Source organism: Fundulus heteroclitus, chromosome 8, assembly GCF_011125445.2.
Source record: "Fundulus heteroclitus isolate FHET01 chromosome 8, MU-UCD_Fhet_4.1, whole genome shotgun sequence".
NCBI classification, from domain to species: Eukaryota; Metazoa; Chordata; class Actinopteri; order Cyprinodontiformes; family Fundulidae; genus Fundulus; species Fundulus heteroclitus.
Genome location: NC_046368.1, coordinates 34504800 through 34515151, shown reverse-complemented (window position 1 = coordinate 34515151; position 10352 = coordinate 34504800). Strand labels below are relative to the sequence as shown.

General features: G+C 40.7%; 1 long non-coding RNA gene across 1 annotated transcript; it reads right to left on the bottom strand.

The window, feature by feature from the left end:
- Positions 1 to 687: 687 nt before the first annotated feature.
- LOC118563994 lies at positions 688 to 1323 on the bottom strand. Its single transcript, XR_004931585.1, has 2 exons — positions 840 to 1323; positions 688 to 768 (listed from the first exon to the last, which is right to left on the bottom strand). It is a non-coding gene; the product is annotated as an uncharacterized LOC118563994 (long non-coding RNA).
- Positions 1324 to 10352: the final 9029 nt, after the last annotated feature.

Sequence of the window (10352 nt, the reverse complement as noted above, 5' to 3'; positions counted from 1 at the left end):
ACGCATGAGCGCGCAGTTATCTCAGATAACTCAATCCAGCCATACTAATCATAAACAACAGGTGTGTTTGAAGAACCCAATTAGCCGGATCATGATTAGCCGGATGAAGTCATCTTGGATGTGTCATTTGATCTCGGATGTTTTAAGCAACGTATGAAGAACGGGCCCATGGTGGCTTTAGAACAAAGGGCTAATGGAGGTAGCTCGCGTTAGCTTTTCGTTCCACGGTATTGCTAATATCTTTTGAGTGTATTTTTATGGTTATAACAAAAAGGCTATCTCCACAAGGGTTTCATACATTGATGGGACATTAATGTTTACGTTATCCAGCCCAGTCATTATGACTAAAATAAAGCTAAAGCCTTTATTTGTTAGCGCCGAATGCCCGCTAGTCAAAATGCTATTAGCTTCTATTAACACCGGGTTCCGGACATTCAAAAGGAGCAGTTTTAAATTATAAAGCTTAACCGTTCTGCTCGGCCATCCTTCGACTGTGTTATGGGCCTTATTCCCGCATTAATTTTGAATATTAATGTCGGTTTAAAGGCAATTTTGATAACTTTTTAGACTTTAACCTATTTAGTGACCGATCGCTACAGCGACCCCAGGCTCCCGAAGGGAGAATCACATTAATAGATTGGTGTAATGAATATGGATGGACCCAAGGAATACCCGAAAACGAGTGAGTAAAACTTTAACAGTTTATTAAAGATGGTGGCGGCGCGGACCCCCCTGGTTTGTGCGGCAGCACACAGCCTCTGGCGGTTCCTGAAGGCAGAGTGGTGGGTTAGTGACCAGCGGGGCACAGAGGGAATATTACTCGGAGCTGCGTCACTAACCTGGGGCACGAGGACGGCTGGTTTAGCAGCGTCTGGTTTACAGGAAGCAGCAGAGTCCGTGAAGGGGTTATCCAATTCTTTATCCAGGTCCAGTCCGGGTCTTGGGCAGGGGGGAGATCCGTTTTATCCAGCAGAGGTATCCAAGGGAGAATCCAGAGAACGGGTCCAGGTCCAGATCCAATCCAAATCCAAATCCAATCCAGAAGCACAACAGACAAAAAGGGGCAAGCAATCTCCGTAACTCACAGGCTGGCAGGGTCCGAAACACAGGAGGGCAGTCCAAATCTCTGAGGCTGACGAACAGGACTCAGGCAGGCAGACAAATCCAAAAGGGCTCAGGCTGGCTCAAAAAACAAGGGCAAAACAGGTCGACAGGCAGACAGGCAGACAGATTCTCAGGAAGATGGCTGGAAGTTCTCACCGTAAGGCTCGAGACGTTCTGGCACTGGAGACTGCGAGGAGCAGAGCTTATAAGCCGGTAGAGGCGGAGGCAGTGCAGGTGCGCTGATTGCAATTAGCAGCTCCAGTGCCAGAAACGTTACAATCGGCCATAAGGTTAAAGGATTTTACTGAGCAAATCAGTCTTTAGAATATTATTTACTTAAATATTGTTCTGGTTAACTTGGGCGCCTTGCATTGTGAATGGATTGAAACATGTGCCAAATGTTGTTAACTCCATTCCATGCTTTTTGGAATCAGATCTGTAATGAAGTTACGCCTTCATTTTCACTTTTGACACAAATGTTTCAGCTGTAAAAATGATCTGTAACTTGTGGGTAGTACCCTTGATTGGACAGCAGGGGGCGCTGCCTGCACCGTCAGTCTGTACCAACCGGAAATACATATGTGGCTACTGCCTGCCTTGTTGCCTTCCAAGGACCCTGCCCACATACGCCTTCGAAGCTGTCACTGTCAATACCCGATCTGTGGTCCGTGTAAATCCGTGTATCATTTGTTCTATTTTCAATTGCAAATCAAAAAACAAAAAAATTAAAAATGGACAGGTTATTTTGTTTTTTGTTTCTTATGGTTAAACCAAAAACGAAAAAAGGATTGGTTTTTTATATTTCAATTCTAAGCTCAGATCAAAAACACGAAATGGAAAAACGGACAGCAAGGCACAATTTGATTTTAATATTTAATCGGCACAGTTTACGTGACCCGGAAATAGCTGTTTGTGACTTCAGTAAAGTTAGAAAGATATTCACAGATTCGGCTTTTCCGGATCAGTAACTCATCTGTGGATGATTTATTCTACAAAACAGACACCTGTCGGTAACCACAGCAAGGTAGACAGTGAGCTACAACCGTAGTTTGCTGAAAACGAGTCTCGTACCGCGCTGGGAGAATTACATTGGACCCTATGTAGAGCTCGCTGCTCCGCAAATGCTTAGGGACCATCTGCAAGTTGCAACCCCAGAAAAATAATCAGAGAAATATTCAACAGCGTCACCAAGGAGAGATGGATTATTATCAAATTCATTTCATCTGTATATGATCTCATGTATATCATACCAAATTTATTGGATTTAAAAATAATAATTTTTTGAGGAATTTCCTAGCGCGCAATGAGACAATTCTCAACGCTCAAAAACGGTCTGGCACGGTCTGAAAAACTCTTCTCAACCCACTGTCCTCGCGGTGTGTTCCATCTTTGCTCGCGCGCTACTTTGCTCGCGCGCACCTGCTCATTCCACGCTCAACACCAGCTGTGCACTCGCTCGGCTGTTTCAGCCAATCAGACTTTTTTTTTTCATTCAATCAGAGTATGGCTTGCAAATACTGCATTCAGATGAATTAAATCAAAATGCTGCAGCCTTTAGCAGAAATTACTAAACATCACCGTGGGATTGAAGAAAAACAAATAAAAAGTGTAATATTTTAGCCTAAAATATTTAGGCTAAAGTATTTAGACTAAAATATTAGAGTTACTAAGTGAGGTGTGAAAAATGTTTTTGTCTCTTTTCTTTCCAGCTTCTGGGAGGTGATGCAAAAATTTATTCTAATCATAATCATCATGAATGTCATCATTATTTAAAGAGCACTTTAACACGAGGTAAAATAAAGTGCCAAACATCAGAAATACATCAGATAAGAGATGACTAATAAAATGCTTGTTTGTTAAAATAGCACTAGGTCTAAATTGTGTATAAGTAGCCTAAAAAGTAGATTGGAATATGGAATATGTTGACGTCTGTTAAATTCAGGTTATCTTTTTTATTATTTCAGTTGACGTCTCCTGTTAACGTGAGTTCAGTTTGATATTAGCATCTGTCTAGTTCAGTTTGTCTGCTGTTGAAAACAATTGTTTATGAATTTGCTCTAATGACAGTTCAATTTTAAAACTAAGCCCTCTGTCCGTGATGTTTCAGTAAAAGTAGCATGTAAGACACATGACAGCTTCTGCGGTGGCTGACGGCCGGCGGTGCGCGAACCCCCGCGGTGGCCAATAGGCCAGAGTGGCGCTTGGCTGCAGGGCCGATCGACGCCACTTGCGGCTTTAATTATTTAAGCAGAACAATGACCAGTGCAAAATTAAGTTGTATTTACCGGAGATGAAGTGTAGACTGCAAATTCTGTCGGGGTATGATAGCTCCCACAGTCGATTGGGATTTGTCTGCCTGGGTCCTTTTTCATTGAAAATATCCATTTCTTTCTTCATCCTTCGGTAAACGAAAGAAACGTACATCCGACGATTTGGAATGTCTAATGTGTGCAACTGGGAGCACAACAAGTCGTAGGCATTGTTTACATTTTGAAAATAAACTAACTAAAAGCACGCTCTAATTCACCCGTTTTTTCACCGTGTTTGGCGAGAACAGTCCTGCTTTTGCCTACCGGCGTAACCCGGAAGTAGCGCGGACGTCACTTTACTGTTGTAAAGTGTTGATATTGAGGGGAGTGTTCATTTATTTTCAGTGTGTCCCCTACGTTACTGTGTGCCACATATGCCACAACGATATGTGTTGTGGCATGAAATGTGAATGAGTTTTTGAACTTTAATGTATCTAATGCTGATTATTCATTGAATCATTTGAATTTAAAGGCATACTATGCAACATTTTTCAGTTAATTAATGTGTTCCATACCGTTTTGGATGATTAAATGAGTCATTTCAGGTTGAACTAAGGTTATCTCGGCCGCCCTGGTGGTCTGTGGGGGAAATACCGCACTTGCAATTGCAGGAGCAGTCGGCCCGCAGTCACAGGCTCAGTAGTCTCGTGTGCATCACGAGAGTCGGTCTTGCTTTACGGCGAGAACTGCTACACGCCCGCAGTGAAAGGTGTGCTCGTTGGTAGCGCAGTGGCGATATTTGTGCAGTTATCATGGCGGAACCAGCGAGAAAACAGCGAAAGCCCATGTTGGAGCAGGCAAGAAAGAGGAAAAGGGCTCTGGACAGAGAGAGGAGTCGTACACGGGTAAACATAGAAGGCTGCAAGGCTGACGCGGACCTCGCGTTTCTGCTGATGCGATTGTAAGTAACATTGTAGGGTTTCCCTCACGCTACCGCCTCGCCGACATTCCAAAAAAATAATAATAAAAAAATAAAACTAACTCGATATGCGCGCCGCTCCGCTCAGCCGGTCAGCGGTGCAAAGTTTGTCTCCCCCCCCGCCCGCTCCGCTCCGCTCCGCCGGTCAAATAAACATGCAAGCATATCGAGTTTTATTATTATTATTATTATTATTATTATTATTATAATCTTTTTTTATGTTGGCGAGACGCTACCGCGGCGGCGGCGGCTGCGGCTTGGCGAGGCGGTGGCGGTAGCGTCTCGCCAACATAAAAAAAAAAAAAAATAATAATAATAATAAAACTGGCGAGGCGGCGGTCGCGGCTTGGCGAGGCGGCGGCGACCGCCTCGCCAAGATAGCGCTGCAAGAAGCTTGATGTTCATACCTTCACTGTGTTATTCATTGTTTGTACTGCCGTTTTTTCCACTTTTCGTTGCGTTCGCTTGTCTGCTAAGCTCAAAACAACCGCGCCTGGCTTGACGGAGGAACCAGAACAGCTGAGCATCTTTACGACAGTGCACTTTTACTTTCGCCCTCTGGGGGGAGCCTCGCTGGAAAATCAACCCCGGTTGCATAGTATACCTTTAAATATTTAAATACTTTCACAGCAAAAATTATATGCGATTAATTTAGATTAATTATTTACAGAGTATGTAATTAATTAGATTAATTTTTTTAATCGATTGACAGCCCTACTAAATATATATTACTAAAAATATTATCGAAATTTTACCTAATACAAGTGAAATAAAAAAGAGCTTGTTGAAGTCTAAATATTTATACATAGGAGTGTACAGAATTGTATATTGTATATAGCTGTATAACTGTATCTAACTGATTGTACTTACCTACTTTGACACCTTCTTCTGACTTTTGACTATTGAGCCGATGGGACAAGTGAATTTCTTCACTGTGAGATCAATAAAGCTTATCTTATCTTATCTTATCTAAAATATCTAATATGGCCAGTTACATGTGTAGCTAAAGAGAGGTTAAATTAATGTAGCATTCAATCAGGTCACAAGCTTCAGCTCACAATCGAAACTGAATTTAATCTGGCATGTAAACATTGCTCATTCATTACAACTATCAAAATGACAAGGAAAAGAAAAATGGTTTGACTTACTGTGGAAATTCTGTTCATATTTCAACTTCCTCATAATCTCTTTTTCCGCTAAACTGTAAAAGATTATTGCTCTACTGACCTTAATTGATGGCTGACCATGATTGGCTGGGACTTCATTATACTAAGCATCTAATTGGTCTGATTGTGTCTGGTGGTGTGATTGCAAGGCAGTGGCCATGAGGCAGCCATGAGGTAAAAACTCAATACCAGCACATTTAATCAAATAAATTAAATAAGTAACCAAAGCTCAAACATCTTTGAAATAAAGTAAAAATCAATGACAAACACATGAGAGTGTCATGCTTTTAGATTCCAAGCGTACTTTTAATTAATATTATACCTGTAAAGAAAAAAAAATTGGTGAAAAGGGTTTCCAGGGCTGAGTGTTGTCTTAGAGATTCCTGTAGTTTAAACTGAGTACTGCTAATAAAGACGATGGAGAAAGATTTGTATTATTTTTTAAGTGAAATTATTCCTCAGAATTGAGAGTCAAAAGGCACAAGCCAAGTGTTGCTGTGTAAATAAATCTGATATGATGTGGATGTGATTTTTGTCACTCTACAACTTATAAAAGTTACTTTGTGAATGATGATAATACTTTATCTGCGACAGACTGACGATTTGTCCAGCTGTCCGGGGTGTACCCCACCTCTGGCCCAGTGAATGCTGGAGATAGGCACCAGCAACCCCCGCGACCCCTGAGGGATTAAGCGGGTTAGAAAATGGATGGATGGATGGATGGATGGATGGATGGATAATAGTTTATGCCCTTAATGTTACATGGAGAATATTTGAAATATCTGTGGCCCATCTTCCCAAAGTAAGAGTTGTAGTATGAACCAGATTGGGCAACCTATGTCTAGAATGGGTTTGGTAGCACTGCAATGATCTATAGTGTACTTATTGGCTATAATATGCTTATAATAACAATTAAAAAGTCTTAAAAAAATTTAGTTTAGCACATTTTCCCAAAGTAAGAGTTGTAGTATAAACTAGATGAGGTTATCTACAGGGGTTGGACAATGAAACTGAAACACCTCTCATTTTAGTGTGGGAGGTTTCATGGCTAATTTGGACCAGCCTGGTGGCCAATCCTTATTAATTGCACATTGAACCAATAAGAGCAGAGTGTGAATGTCCAATTAGCAGGGTAAGAGCACGGTTTTGCTCAAAATATTGCAATGCACACAACATTATGGGTGACATACCAGAGTTCAAAAGAGGACAAATTGTTGGTGCACGTCTTGCTGGCGCATCTGTGACCAAGACAGCAAGTCTTTGTGATGTATCAAGAGCCACGGTATCCAGGGTAATGTCAGCATACCACCAAGAAGGACGAACCACATCCAACAGGGTTAACTGTGGACGCAAGAGGAAGCTGTCTGAAAGGGATGTTCGGGTGCTAACCCGGATTGTATCCAAAAAACATAAAACCACAGCTCCCCAAATCACGGCAGAATTAAATGTGCACCTCGACTCTCCTGTTTCCACCAAAACTGTCCGTCAGGAGCTCCACGGGGTCAATATCCACGGCCGGGCTGCTATAGACAAATCTTTGGTCACTTGTGCCAATGCCAAACGTCGGTTTCAATGGTGCAAGGAGCGCAAATCTTTGGCTGTGGACAATTTGAAACACGTATTGTTCTCTGACGAGTCCTCCTTTACTGTTTTCCCCACATCCGGGAGAGTTACGGTGTGGAGAAGCCCCAAAGAAGCGTACCACCCAGACTGTCGCATGCCCAGAGTGAAGCATGGGGGTGGATCAGTGATGGTTTGGGCTGCCATATGATGGCATTCCCTTGGCCCCATACTTGTGCTAGATGGGCGTGCCACTGCCAAGGACTACCGAACCATTCTGGAGGACCATGTGCATCCAATGGTTCAAACATTGTATCCTGAAGGAGGTGCCGTGTATCAGGATGACAATGCACCAATACACACAGCAAGACTGGTGAAAGATTGGTTGATGAACATGAAAGTGAAGTTGAACATCTCCCATGGCCAGTCACCAGATCTAAATATTATTGAGCCACTTTGGGGTGTTTTGGAGGAGCGAGTCAGGAAACATTTTCCTCCACCAGCATCACGTCGTGACCTGGTCACTATCCTGCAAGAAGAATGGCTTAAAACCCCTCTGACCACTGTGCAGGACTGGTATATGTCATTCCCAAGATGAATTGACACTGTATTGGCCGCAAAAGGAGGCCCTACACCATACAAATAATTATTGTGGTCCAAAACCAGGTGTTTCAGTTTCATTCTCCAACCCCTGTATGTATTCTACAAGTTTGGTGGCACTACAATGATCTATGGTGTAGTCATTGCTAATTTTATACTTATTCTAATCATAAAATAGGTGCCATTTGCCATTTAGGCTTTGGGAAATTCCTCAAAAAATGTATTATTTTCAAATCCAATAAATGTAGTATGATATACATAAGATTCGAGACAAATTAAAAGAATTTGATAATAATTCACCTCTCCTTGGTGACGCTGTTGAATATTTCTCTGATTATTTTTCTGGGTTGCAACTTGCAGACGGTCACTACATTTGCACTGAAATTTTTCCATTTTGTATTTTCGATCTGAGCTTAGAATTGAAATATGAAAAGCCAATCCCTTTTTCGTTTTTGGTTTAAGCATAAGAAACAAAAAACAAAATAACCAGTTCATTTTTTGTTTTTCGTTTTTTGATTTGCAATGAAAATAGAAAGAACGAAAGATACACGGATTCTGTCCGTTTTTCCATTTCGTGTTTTTGATCTGAGCTTAGAATTGAAATATGAAAAACCAATCCTTTTTTCATGTTTGGTTTAACCATAAGAAACAAAAAACAAAAAAAAAAACAGTCAATTTTTTATTTTTTGTTTTTTGATTTGCAATTGAAAATAGAAAGAACGAATGATACACAGATTTGTGGTCTGTGTATCTTTTGGTCATTGGATTTTTGTTTCAGAAACAGGAATTGAAAAAACAAAAACAAATGGCCGTTTGTTTTTTGCTTTAAAATACACAAAAGAAAATCGAAATACAAAGCGTTTCTCTTTTTCATTATCAATAAGGGAAAAGTGAAATCTGAAAAATTATTTTAATTTAATTTTACATTTCGGGTAAGAAAAAACAAAAATGGTTTAAAACATAAACGAAAAAGAGGCTCGTTTGTTCATTTCTGAGATCGGAAGTGGTCACTTATGCGTTGCAAAAGCACCACATCTTTCAGAATAAAATGTCTTAAGAACCTTACGCGGATTTGATTTTAGACACGACAAAACAAGGCTTGTCATCCATACAAATCTCAGTCCAGATCTCCCAGGTGAGAGGGGGAGTAAGACGATATTCTCTAAGAAAAGTGAGGTGATTTTCCAATTAACATAAATGAGTTTACTGCGGTCAAGCCAGCCGCCACTGGGGACACGGCAGTCATGCCACCCCTCCCTTGGTTTTGAAGGTCATGCGAGCACCATGCATTACGGTAGTAATGCCCGAGACTACTTTCCAAAATAAAAGCAATGTATTTGACGTGTATCAACCTTTTCTATTCTTTGTTTTGTTGCACATATGGACATCAATTACTTGAAATAATTTCTTACAGCTTTATGTAATATTTTTTTTATAATTCAGGCCTCCTGGTGAATATGGAAATATATATTTTGGTCATAGTCACTGTTTAGCCTGAATAATTACAAAACAAAAATAGCAAACAGCCTTAAACAGGCTTGCTGTTGCAATGACTCAGATAAATTAAAATTTGCACAGGGATATTAAAACAATTGTTTTTTCCAAGTTACTACTTTCACTTAAGATCTTGAGATCTTAATAATTTTTCATCAAAATCTTTTTTCATCAAAATCCACATACATGATGTGGAATTTCTAAATTAAAGCCCTCCAAAATCTCTACATTAAGTCAATTTCACCTAAGTTTCTGACAGCGTTGCTACTAAACGGTACATTTTCAAGGGATACTGTCACTTCAGCCTGACAGTAGAACACCTCCAGATGTTGCTCAACAAATTTCATCCACATCTGATGCGGAATTTCAAGGTGAAAGCCCTTCAAAATCTCTCTATATATTCACTTTGACATAAGTTACAGATAATGTTGCTACTAACCCTTATGTTTTAAGGGGAAAGTTTTGATTCAGCATGACAGTAGAACACCTCCAGAGGCTGCTCAACAAAGCTCATTAAGATTTGATGTGGAATTTCAAAATACAAGACTGTTCCAACATAACTATATACACTATATTGCAAAAGTATTCATTCCACCATCCAAATTATTGGAATCAGGTGTTCCAATCACTTCCATGGTCACAGGTGTATAAAAACTATGCATGCAGACTGTTTTCACAAACATTTGTGAAAGAATGAGTTGCTCTCAAGAGCTCAGTGAATTCCAGCATGAAGCTGTGATAGGATGCCACCTGTGCAACAAATCCTGTTGTCAACTTTCCTAGCTCCTAAATATTCTTGAGTCAATTGCTGTATCATAAGAAAATGGAAGTGTTTGGGAATGACAGCAACTCAGCCATGTAAACTGTGGAAGCAGGGTCAGTGGATGCTGAAGCACATAAAGCGTAGAGGTTGTCAACTTTCTGCAAAGTCAAACACTACATGCCTCCAAACTTCATGTGGCCTTGAGATAAGCTCAATAACAGTGCAGAGAGCTTCATGGAATGGGTTTACATGGTCGAGCAGCTGTATATAAGCCATACATCACCAAATGCAATGCAAAGCATTGGAGACACTTTCTTTGGAGTGACAAATCATGCTTCTCCATCTGGAAATTTGATGGGCGAGACTGGGTTTGCCGGTTGCCAGGAGAACCGTGCTTGTCTGACTTCATTGTGCCAAGTGTAAAGTTTGGCAGAGTG